General features: G+C 38.2%; 1 protein-coding gene across 1 annotated transcript in view; it reads right to left on the bottom strand.

Moving 5' to 3' along the window:
• Positions 1-11,606, bottom strand: part of LOC129765458 (protein stum) — a 142,242-nt gene extending 130,636 nt beyond the window's left edge. The window contains exon 1 of the mRNA XM_055765804.1: positions 11,477-11,606. The gene's annotated coding sequence lies outside the window, so the exon portion shown is untranslated. The remainder of the gene's footprint in view (positions 1-11,476) is intronic.
• Positions 11,607-12,076: the final 470 nt, after the last annotated feature.

Below are 12,076 nucleotides of genomic sequence, written 5' to 3'. Positions count from 1 at the left end.
GTCTCAGTTCGCTTGAGGCTCTCCAGTCGATGAAAACTAGTAGGCACCCATCTTATTTCCTCACAAAAGTGAGGCAGCAGATGAGTGCACTGATCGAAAGATCTTATAAGTTAACCTTTGTATGGGTCCCCTCTCATTGCTCAATTCCTGGCAATGAGAAAGCGGACACTCTCGCAAAGGTGGGTGCCCAGGAAGGCGAATTGTTTGATAGACAGATTTCATACGATGAATTTTTCCAATTACTGCGTCAGAGTTCCCTCTTGAGTTGGCAAACTGATTGGAACACTGGAAGTCTTGGGCGGTGGTTATATTCAATTATTCCAAATGTTTCTTCGAGAGCGTGGTTCAAAGGTCTGGACGTAAGTCGTGACTTCATTCGTGTAATGAGTAGACTTATGTCCAACCACTACTCGCTAGATGTGCATCTCCACAGAATAAATCTTGTTCAAAGCAACGTCTGTCGGTGTGGAAACGGTTACGATGACATCGATCACGCAGTTTGGCAATGTACGGATAATTACGCAGCCAGAGAGTACCTTTTGAATGCCCTTAGGGCCCAAAGAAGACAACCCTATGTTCCTGTTAGAGACGTGTTGGGAACTCGCTACTTCTGCTATATGCAGTTGATCTATATGTTTGTGAAACGGTCTAGAATAAGAATGTAATGCTTTTGTGTTTTTCTTTTTCGTTATTAGTTTGTTTTCTCGTCCCCTCATCTCACCGTCGCCCACCCTCGACAGCTAGCCGAACACCAGATGCTATCCCTGGTCTTTATGCACAATGCTACAGTGCGTGCGGCAACTCTCGGTTGAGACAACGATACCTCATATCCATATCCCTAACCTGATCCATCCCACAAAAATTGTTGCCCCTCTAACCTCGAGTAAACCGCGAGTAATCGGTCGAAACCTACTAAACATAGATTTAAGTTGAAATTCTGTAAAAACAAATCATGAATTAGTGGCTCCGCAAAGCTCATGCGATTGAGCCTTACAAATAAATGAATTGGAAAAAAAAAGTTGGCTACTGCTGTCAATGTTATTTTCAATGAGATGTCAGTGTCAGTGTGTAATGAATACTTCTATAATCATCGACAGAAGAAAATATTTCTATATTTCTGAGACAGCATTGATAATTAATGACTACTGATTATTTCTACCAGATCAATTCTAACATCTCGTTTAAAGGATATCCAGTTAATAAAACAAACGGCTCTTTCCAAAGCAACATTTCGAGTATTGCAAGAGAACTTAAAACAAAAGCAATTGTTCCCAACATGCACAGTCCTACGTCAAGCTCCCGAACCCGCCTCTTGGCACAGACCTTTCTAATTTATCTAAGTCTTTTCTAAAATTAATACGTTGAGCCCCATGTCGGTCCCTCGGGATGGCCAAACACTAGATCCAGAATTCTACTGTTAACAACTGGACCGATTGAAGCTAGCGTTTGACAAAAAACGGCCTGTAGTGACTCGGCAGAAACTCCGTGAGCTTGGTTGGGAAATTTTTGTATGCGATAGGACTTCTCTTGTTATATCCCAAAAACTGCGGAAAGCGCATCTAACATAGGATTTCGTCTTTCCGGAGTACATTGGAGATACAAATTGAATAAAAAATCTAGATTCTATCGCTTTTTGCTTATCCATTTTTCGGTGGATTTAAGAAATGACACTTGAAAATCTAAACTTTTTTTCAAATATTCCCAAACTCATCCGCGTTCTTGGCATATGCTCACGAAATTTGCTCGGAACTCAATCAGTTATTAGCACTAACGTTCCTAGAAAGACTTCCCCTTCTCAACGTAGTATTACTTGCGTTAATCATATTAGTACATATTTGAAATTTCTATGCCAAACAGCGCGTCTGAAATGTATTCTAAGTGGTTCTCAAACACACGTGATCACAGTGTAAGTCGAAAAAAAAATTTTCACGAAAAATCCCCTGGCCAGAACGGGAATCAAACCCGAAGCCCCGGCATGATATTTACGACTTTTAGGACAACAAAACAACAGAAAACCCGAAGGTGACACAAAAGCAAAGGCAACTGATATTCAAACTCGTTTCAAATGGAACCCGAATTTGTCATCGAGAGACGTGATATTTTATATCTCGCCCGACCGACACTGGCATCCCGGAAGACTGCAAATTAAAAGAAAGAGATCAAAGTGTAGCGGACCGGGTTTCAAAAGACAACCCGGAACCTACGGCCAGCTCAAAGAAGGCTAAATAGTTAGCTTTCCCACCCGACATCTCTTAAGCGATTGGCTTATGCGCCACCTATTTCGAGGACCAATCGCCGTGTTCGATTGCCCAGCTAGAGGCCTGACACGCAGGCCTAAATTATGTCCTTTCATAAGGATCGGGGAACGATCAAGCTGTACCAATTCCAGAAAGTGAAGGCTGATGGAAGACACCCGCAGAAACACCAGAGGAAACGTCAAACGCCTGAGAATCACTTCAAATACGACGAAAAACCTCTACAGGGTTTTCTCATCATAGGCAATGTTCAACAACAATCCACCAGACTGGCACGGTCATCTGGGAAACAAAGGATCACCTAAGAAAACTTTGAACATTTACCTCGGAACACGATAACGGGAAATCTTGATGAAAATAAAATGAACGATTACAGGCTTACATTTATATTCATGATTTTCACTTCTACAAACATTCCAAATCGGCAAACTTTCCGATTTTAGGTGGCCTACGACTTACATATTCTACATTTACTTGTATATTGAGCTTTTACTTAAATCTAAGGGACATGGACAAAACTATACAATACAGGGTACCTGGGAAGTGTGGTAAGGACACAAACTTCCTCACCGACTCCTTCTGCTTTCTCGATTGGGACTTCCACCGGTTGGTATTGTCTAGCAGATCTGTAGAAGGCGCGATGGTAACGGCGCTGCCTTTTCCTGGCGTGATTGATTCGCCGGGTTTTGCCAAAAAGTAATTTTCCTGTTATGGTAATTATTTAACATTGAGAAATAATCCCTGTAGTCGTTTTACTGCTCGTTTACAATATTCGAACGTTCGTTTAATAAGTCGGAACAATGCTCACACTGAAAAACAATTCAAGTTACGATCACAAAAACTCCACGTTATATAAAGGAACTTACAACTCAAACGCGCGAACAAAAACACAGTGGTTCCGCGATGTCGGACAGTTCTTGGCAAAATGGTCGAAGAACATTGTAGCCCTCGAATAACCCGCAGAGTATCTCGCGATTCAGAGCTCAAACTCAGCCGAAGACAATTTTCCCAAGGCATCCCCTTGTGTGCATCTTGCTTCGACCAACTGTTCTTAGATCTTCTCATTTCCATCCCCAAGCTCAAGGCCACGAAAGTAAGTTCAAAGTCAAACCAAACAGACACTCATTGGCCGAACAACTTTGGCGATTGAGCTTTCGCCCTGCTCCAGGAAGGTGGGATGGGAAATCTAAGCTATTAAGTATACTTTCTGGAGTATCTTTTAGATTACTTTCAGTTGTGACTTAGTGGAGGTACACTGTAAATGGTTCAGTTTGAGCATTCGAATTTAAATGTGACCTTATTAATGATTCCTAATTATCCAAACCGATAAATAAATAAATAAATAATTATATATATATATATATATATATATATATATATATATATATATATATATAAACTAGCTGACCCGGCAAACGTTGTTCTGCCAAATAAATTGTTTCTAGTGAATATTTTGGTAATTGAATAAACAATAACTAATATATTGTACGTATGTTTGAATGATTTTACGTTTTTGATCCATTCGTTGATGAAGATCAAACGAATATGTGGCGATAAGAGCTATGAATTGAGCGCTTTGGACGATGACCGTCAACAATAAAAAAAATCAAATCAGTCAAACCGTCTTATTTCAATGTATTAGGCTGCCAAAAAAGTCCTGCGGTATTTCCGCGAGGTGTCGTTGTAAGCGCGTAGTTCTAGTTGTATTCATTGTATCGAGTCATACTATAGCTTGTTGGAAAGGTATTTTTGCGCGCTTTTGTTTGGTTAAGTCGTTCATAACTCGCGTGTCGCAAATATGGAGCAAAATAAATAAAAAATTCGACATATTTTACAGTACTACTATGACAAAGGCAAAAATGCATCTCAAGCTGCCAATAAAATTTGTGCAGTTTATGGACCCGATACAGTTTCCATTTCCACCGCACAACGATGGTTTCAACGATTTCGTTCTGGTGTAGAGGTCGTCGAAGATGCGCCACGCTCCGGAAGGCCTGTCGTCGAAAATTGCGACAAAATCGCTGAATTAGCCGAGAAAGACCGGCATAGTAGCAGCCGTAGCATCGGCCAAGAGCTGGGGATAAGTAATCAAACTGTTATTAACCATTTGAAGAAGCTTGGATTCACAAAGAAGCTCGATGTATGAGTGCCACACACGTTGACGCAAAAAAAACATCTTTGACCGTATCGACGCATGTGAATCGCTGCTGAATCGCAACAAAATCGACCCGTTTCTGAAGCGGATGGTGACTGGCGATGAAAAGTGGGTCACTTACGACAACGTGAAGCGCAAACGCTCGTGGTCGAAGCCCGCTGAAGCGGCTCAGACGGTGGCCAAGCCCTCATTAACGGCCAGGAAGGTTCTGCTGTGTGTTTGGTGGGATTGTCAAGGAATAATCTATTATGAGCTGCTTCCCAATGGCCAAACGCTCAATTCGGACCTGTACTGCCAACAACTGGACCGCTTGAAGGTAGCACTCATGAAGAAGAGGCCATCTTTGATAAACAGAGGCCGCATTATCTTCCATCAGGACATCAGGACAAGCTCCGGGAGCTCGGATGGGAGGTTCTTTTGCATCCGCCGTATAGTCCGGACCTTGCACCAAGTGACTACCACCTGTTTTTGTCCATGGCGAACGAGCTAGGTAGTCAGAAGTTAGCCACAAAAGAGGCCTGTGAAAATTGGCTATCCGAGTTTTTTGCCAATAAGGAAGCGAGCTTCTATAACAGGGGTATTATGAAGTTGGGAACAAGTCATCGAACAAAACGGCGCATATTTGACTTAAAACAGATGATTGTAACTAATTTTATGAACAAATGAAAATTAAAAAAAAAATACCGCAGGACTTTTTTGACAGCCTAATACTTCATTTACGTAACTGATGTGTTTGATGTAAAATAAGTAAATAAGTAAAAAAAGAATAATGTTAATATATAAAATGTGAAGTGAAAGAAAGTAATATGTTTTTATCTAAAAGTTTAAAATGAAATAAAGAAAATCAATATTCATTTTTTTCAATTACGGTTTCGTTAGTGAAAAATAGGTTTTCTGAATGGATAGCCAAAATCATGACTGTTGGGTCCCATTCATGAATTGTGAAACCAAAGATATGACAACTTCATTGATGTTGATAGACTGGCCAATTTGTTGGCGCATTATTTCGTCGTTGTCATTCAATCGAGAAGTAGTCACATCGATATTCTGAATTTGAAACACATTGCTTGCCTTATTCACGGACTTTTATACTGCTTTTCGCTGAACAGCGAAACTCAACACTAATATAAACATTGAACGTTTTGCTCAGCTGAGGCGAATGTGGTAATACCTAACAGTTTTCAGTCCGTCAAAGTCTGCGTTACTGATATTTGTCAATCGTTGTCCGTTTCTTCGTTTTTACATTGGATATTCACCTACCTTTGTGATCGTGTTTTCCATCTGCAACGCAAGGCGGTAAAAGCCTCAGATCACCGCATAGGCCATGAACCATGTTTGGGGGGAACAATATCAAACAATAACCCATATTCCGGAATCCGATTGGTCTGAAAGCCGATCGGATTCCACGATTTGAACGAAATCGGCTTTTGCATTCTGAAATCTGTTCGACTCAAATTCAATCGATCCATGGAAATGCGGCAACCTTGCCTTAATCAAAAACAGATATTGTGGAGCAATCTACTCTCTATCCGATTATCAAACCGAAAAAAATTTGCATTGGTAACATTTGAATACAGATTATTTTTTCATGTTACTTGAATACTTAGATGACATAGTCCAGACCCAATCGATCGTGAGTTCAAAACTCAGGGCCCTGATCCATCTTTGTGTTGTTACAGAATAGCTACGTTCACGCAACAATCATCAGCGATGGAGATCGATCCACGGTCGAAATAAGATCGATTCATCCATACAATTGCTCTGCTCTGCAAGACACATCGGGCTGCTGTTCTATAAATAACTCAACAATGATCAATCAACTGTCTCCGCTGTCCGGTGGTCCAACTGGATTAAATTAAAATTCGGCTCTGTTACAGCTAAAATGCTAATGAGCCTTAAATAAATAAATGGGATAAAAAAAATAGTCCTGACCCTAACTCAACTTTTTTTTCTATATTTTTTAACTACATTTCCGCTAAAACTTTATCCATAATATAAAAAACATTATCAGACAAAATTTTTGTACACTACCCACTTGTAGAAATTGTGTCACTTTGTTACATACAAAACATATTTGAAAGAGTATAGCAAATTTCCATCAATATTTTTCGTTTAAAAATTGTGTTTATTCCACCCAAAATTCCGTCAATTTTACAGAAATAGAACCCGAAGCTCAATGGTGGTAAGTTTTTTATTTGGATATTGTGTTTATCGCATTTCGTTTAAAATCGCGAAATAAAAAATAAAGAAAATGGGACGGGGTTAAAAGGATGAAAAATTGGGATCGTGACACGAGAACTTTATATATATGATAAATAAATAATTATAATTACACAAAAATATTGAAAATAAATAAATTTAGAAATAAATGAACAAAACTTAATAAATATGCACACCAATAATAAATAAGTAAATAAATAATCCAAAAATATCACATGATGAAAACAGTTGTGGCCACTGTTACAAAAGTTCCCAAGAAAATTCTTCGTTTGGTAACCAATCTGTAGCTACGGATTGGAATGTAACGTTTTCGTAACTTCTGGAACCACGAACTAGAAGATTATCAATAGATGTGGCTTCAAGAGAGGTTTCTGCCTTTTCTGGAGTAACATAATGTTGATTGCCTTTTCTGGTTCTGCTTGGCAAGCTGTTACTTGGCAAAGATTCGGACAAACTGTGGTACACGGGTAATGGCGCCACTGTCACACTCTGGGTTGTCTACTATAATTTTTAAAAATCAGGAAGAATGAAAATAAAAATTAGGAAGCAATCAGGATTGTTTAAGGGGGGTGATCTCAAACCAACCCCTTATTTTTTTTATTCTTTTATTTTTTGTCGGCCTATTTCCGCCACTTCAGTTCCAAGTGGCTACTGGCTGAGTGGCTAAATTCCTACCTATCAGACTCAACAACTCATGAGCCGGGGCAACATTTTTTTACTTCCCTTCCGAAGGAAGACGTAAACACAGATTTTTCGCCTCGGAAAGTTCCAACGACGCCAGCTGGAATTGAACCCACGCCGGTTGGGTTGTAAGGGTGATACGCTAACCGCACAACCACTGGCGCCGTCAACCCCTTAAATTGTAAAGGCTATTAAGTACCTAAAACGTTCGGTCTTTCGGCGACTTTATCATTGAATTGTGTAGTGAGACTATTTTACTGTTTGTTTTTACTAGTTGGTGTGGTTCATTAGAGTAATAAGAGAAAAATACAGATGCCTAATCAGATTCTTTTTCGATATTTTCGAAAAGTGGACCATCCTATACCGACCTATACTATACATTTTCACTGTTTCCGTTCCAAGTATGTTTCTTTATTATATTCAGCTTAAATTAGAGAAATGTTATTATATTTTGCTGAATGAGAATGTGGGAAGAATAATGAAAATTTTTTCAGTCGTTCATATGACTTCCCAATAATCTACAGCATCTTCTGAGTCAATTAACACTAAACCTACCGATATTTCGTGTATACCTATTCCTACCAGAGCGGGTCAAATGCATATCAAATTCATATCAAAAATATATCATTCAACACAATTTGGTAAGGAGTAAACATTAAAAAATACACTGATGTATGTTTCAAGGGAAAATGGTAAAGACAAATGACGATGTGATAATGTTGATTGTAAAGCAATTCTGATAAACATTTGAAAGGGGTCATTTGACCCCGCCGTGGTAGGTTTAGTGTTAAGGATGGTTGTCTACCTAGAAAATTGAGAAATTAGATTTTTCAATTTTTTTCAACCCGGGTAGCTTATAACATCAAAATGTGAACGACCCCAAGAACAAAAGTAATTATTTGTAAATAATATTCTTAATTCTTTGCAACGCGTCGCACTATAAGTGTGGTCAAAACGCGTTTACAAATTTACGTTTTCGAAGTAAATCTTGAGTGGATCAAATCGAGGTAGTACTACCGAATGGAAACATTATGACAGTGTTCTACCAGGAAAATTGTAGTAGGAGCTTATCATTGTAATATAAACTTAATGAGGTTTAGTGCAATGAGCTATGATAAGGAGTAAAGTTAGAACAATGGTTTTACAGCAAGCATAAAGAATGTGTGTAATTTATCAAGGAAACATATTTTCGATGTTTTCAAAATAAGAAAAATAAAACGCATAATGTTACCCTAAGGGAGTCTTCGTAGCCACTTAGTTACGCGTTCGCTTACTAAACGATCGATCGTGAGTTCAAACTCAGGGCCCTCAATTGACCATCTTTGTGTTGTTATAGAATACCTACGTCCACGCAACCATCATCAGCGATGGAAATCAATCCACGGTGGAACAAAAATCGATTCATCGATACAACTGCTCTGCTCTGCAGGAAACATCGGGCTGCTGTTCTATAAATAACCTAACAATGATCGATATCAACTGTCGCCGCTGTAAGGTCTGCTGAACAATGGAAGAACAGAAAGAATACCCTTACGCCTGAATGTCTACTAGTGTGTAATTTACCATAATGTAATGGAACAGAAAACCTAACGCCTAAATGGCTACTACTGTGTAATTTACAATTTATAGAAAGATAAACATACATGTACACGATTAAAACCCGGCTCTGTTACAGCTAAAATGCTAATGAGCGCAATAAATAAATGAATGGGATAAAAAAACGTTACCCTAACAAGATTTTCGTATGTCGGCGTTCAAAAGTTTGTGGAATGAGAAGAGTGGATGTTAGTAACTTATGAAATGCAACCGGCAGAAATAGTTAATGATATTCTCTACCTCATATTTTCGAAGAGCAAGACTGCATTTTATGGCAAGAAACTGCCGAATTGAACCTGAATATCACATACATAGAATGTTGGATTCTTCTACACTATAACGCATCGAATCACAATCATTGATCATGCGACAATTTTTGGCTCAAATCACGTCATCCACTATATTTATATACGCCATATATATTTATTTCCACCATATTTCCCTACGTTTCATTTTCACTACCAGTCCCGGAACATAGACCCTTTAAGGGGGTAGTACACTATGGAAACTTGAAAAAATATTTTAAAAAATCTAGCCAAAATGTACTCTGGGATGTCTGCTTTACTGTAGTTTTTGGCCCAGGTTTGTCCGATGCTCCGTTCCAAAGTTACTAGATAACTAGTGAACCTAAGTCTTTGTGTAAGGAACGCGGATCCAAAATTTAAAACGCGTTTTTCTCGAAACTAAGTTTTGCAAACTGATGGGAGTTCTACCTCCGGAACGGTCCATCCGGTTTTGATGAAATAGTTTAAAAAAAAAAATTTGGTGAATATTTTTGTCTCGATTTTTGAGGCAAAAACGCAATTTTTTTACAAAATAAGTCGCTGTTTCGTCAAAAATCAATATTTTTCAAAAATTCTACGTACGATGACAGGAAATATATCGAAGATTACGTAAAAAATCATTGGTTGAAATCGGTTCAGTAGAAACACTTGTAGAACTTGTTTTGGGCAGTCCAATTGACACTAATGTATTTTTGTTTGTCAAGTAATATATATACCTAATAAAACTGTGATATCAGATTAATCATAGTAATTTATTTTCTCGTTGAAAAAAATCGCGAAAATCATATACTTTTCACGATGTTTATAGTGTACTACCCCCTTAATATACCCATTTGAAGTAGTTTTTATGAGCGAACATTTGAGTGCCAAAAATCGGTGATTTTGTGAACTCCAAGTTCCTCAACAATCTAAAGATTGCGTAAACAAGATTATCTATGTAGTTTCACCAAAAATTTTAGTGGCGTCAAAACACATGATCTCGGTGGCCTATTGACACACCTAGTACAAAAACTCAACAAAACATATTTTTTGGTGGATATATATGGATCAATATGGATCTAATATCAAGTTTGACATGAACCAGATTATTCGTTTCATAGCTGTCAGAATACCGAATTATGTTTTCCGAACAACGAAATAAATCACCCTTCATCTTCCAGATTGAATTGATACCACTTAAATGAACGCGGATAGATTGAAAAATGAAAATTCGATGCTCTAATCCTCGCAGAAATCATTTTACTTCGCAGATTTTTCAAATAAATGGCTCTACTCATTCACTCCGATTTAAAATGTAAAAATATACGAATTCGCAAACATAGGGAATGAAAACGATTATGGGCAAAGGAACTCAAGAAAATGAAAGCTAAATGTTCTTGAAAACTTCTTGACTGTAAGACGGATATATGTCTTCAAAGCCATTCACAACAGCATGACAATTCACGCATACTCTTGGGACTTCCTAGTTTGTTTGACTCCAACCGAGCACACCTTGTTCACTGTTGATCATGGCGAGGTGTATCAAATTTCGAGGTGTATTTACAGACGCTTGACTAAAATTACTGTTGTTATATTTGAGTGGCTCAAAAGGAAAGGGGTATAAGTGACTTCATTGAATTCTCTACATAGACTCTCTTTTTGGTCATAACTTAGCTGCAAACACACTCCCAGTTGTATTTCACAATGTGGAAGATAGGTCAGAACCTCATCTATCGGATTCTATAGCAAACTCAAATTGGAACGTTTTTGCAGTTGAACTATTAACTAAAGAGAAAGTTAATGAAGAGAAATCGATCAAGTCACTTGCACCCCTTTCCTCTGAGCACCGCAATTGCATAGTGCATCTAATCAGTTTCATAGACGGCCTTGTCTATGAAACATCCATCATCTATCCAGTCCACAAAACGCTAAAAAAACAATCCAACTGTTGCCAACATTCACTGCAGCTTCAACCAACAAACAACAGTGGATTTTCAAGGGGAAGATATCTAACTCAATCTGAACTAAGGAAGAGTTTACTTCTATTTCTTATGTATTTTTATTTTCCTACAAATACATTCAAATTGAATAAAAATAAAAACTCGAAAATAAAGAACATCTGAAGATTTTGCCACTTAGAAAGTGATTATGGAAAACATGATAAACAATTTGAGATTATTTTATATTACAGCATGTTGCTTGTGTTTTCGAATGGAATTAATGGAGATACTTGTGATTTTTAGAGCCGTATGTTCTTTGGATTCATATATTTCGATGCATCAAAAACAATCAGACAAATTGCTTACTCTTGTAATTTCGATTCGGTTGAGCTACCAACTGTCCAGCAATAATGTATCCATCCATTTGAAAAGGTAACAGATCCGATATTTCCAATCCTTTCGATAATCTACAAAGACCGTAAATCACACCACGGACATCCGCACCAAATAATTTGCACTCAATCCATTATTATAATTAGAACTCTAGAAGCTATTGTGAGCACCCCACCGTTCAATAGTTTCCTTTCCGTCTATCACACCCCAACACACCTCACCACTAATGCAGTCTGTCAATAGCGAGATCCTCTATGGAACCGTCGAAATGCATTGACGCCATGCAAGGCCCAAACACGCTATTTACTAGGCCAACACTTCGTTTTCATTCCAATATCCTTCTTTCTATCGGCATCCGCGCGGTTTGCTTTTACTCTTCGGCAGCACAGTACAACACTTATTCAATTATGTAAGTTTCAGCTGACTTCCGGCCGGAGAACCAAACTCAGCTGTACCTAGGCGCACCTTGTTTGTTCACTTTTTAGCTCGTATTTGATAATATGTCACTCCTAGCACAATTTTCTCTCCGTCAAACAAATGCAGCATATAATGTGTGGTAAAAACTATTCAGTT

Source organism: Toxorhynchites rutilus, chromosome 2 (genome assembly GCF_029784135.1).
Source record: "Toxorhynchites rutilus septentrionalis strain SRP chromosome 2, ASM2978413v1, whole genome shotgun sequence".
In the NCBI taxonomy this organism is placed as follows: domain Eukaryota; kingdom Metazoa; phylum Arthropoda; class Insecta; order Diptera; family Culicidae; genus Toxorhynchites; species Toxorhynchites rutilus.
This window is presented reverse-complemented; position numbering and strand designations above follow the sequence as displayed.